We start from the raw sequence: 908 nt of genomic DNA, 5'->3' as shown, positions 1-908 counted from the left end.
GTGTTTTCCCTTGTTAAATTTCTCTGTAGAAAAATTCATGAGCTAATACATACAACACGACCAAAGTACATTTGATGATGATAGTAAATTATGCCTGATAGCAAACCTAGGAATTTATCTAATTTAGAGCGAAGAAAGAGGTCTAGTACTGTACACTATTTTTGTCATCAGCAATCTAGCCGCCAATAATTTAAATTTTGTCATACTATCTCTAAATTTTGTCATCAACAATCTAGCCGCCACCAATTTAGTTTTGTACACCAATAAATCTCGACTTGTATATAGTTGCATACACTAGGAAGTTCATGAGTCAGCAGGTCCAGAGTTTTAACAGAACTTGTAGGTGGTCACATAAATATACCGGGTCTCACTCCAAGCTGCACTTGCGAACAGCTTGTAGCCTGCCATGGAGGGCTGGTTAAGTTTGTGTTTCATAGCTCTATGCACGCTTGTGGCCCTCTGGTTTCGCAAGCTCTCTGGGGGCAAGAGAAAGCCACAGCTGCCTCCTGGGCCATGGACTGTTCCCTTCATCGGAAGCCTCCACCACGTCGCCAGCGTGCTCCCGCACCGCAAGATGATGGAGATGTCTCGCCGGCATGGCCGCTGATGCACCTTATGCTCGGCGAGGTCCCAACGGTGATAGTCTCCAGCGCCGAGGCGGCGGCGCTGGTGATGAAGACCAACGACCTTGCCTTTGCTGGCCGGCCTCGCAGCGCGACGCTGGACATCTTCGGCTGCGGCGGGAGGGGCATCGTCTTCGCCCCCTACGGTGACCCATGGCGCCAGATGCGAAAGGTCTGCACCATGGAGCTCCTCAGCTCCAAGCAGGTGAGGCGTATGGACGGTATCAGGCCAGACCAGGTGGGCAGCCTTCTCCATTATGTCGCAGACGCGGCATCCATGGGTGC

At 51.0% G+C, this 908-nt stretch overlaps 1 pseudogene; it reads left to right on the top strand.

The window, feature by feature from the left end:
- The first annotated feature begins 406 nt into the window (after positions 1–406).
- The window catches only part of LOC119343802, a 1,869-nt pseudogene continuing 1,367 nt past the window's right edge, over positions 407–908 (top strand).

This window comes from Triticum dicoccoides, unplaced genomic scaffold (assembly GCF_002162155.2).
Source record: "Triticum dicoccoides isolate Atlit2015 ecotype Zavitan unplaced genomic scaffold, WEW_v2.0 scaffold141194, whole genome shotgun sequence".
Lineage (NCBI taxonomy): Eukaryota > Viridiplantae > Streptophyta > Magnoliopsida > Poales > Poaceae > Triticum > Triticum dicoccoides.
This window is presented reverse-complemented; position numbering and strand designations above follow the sequence as displayed.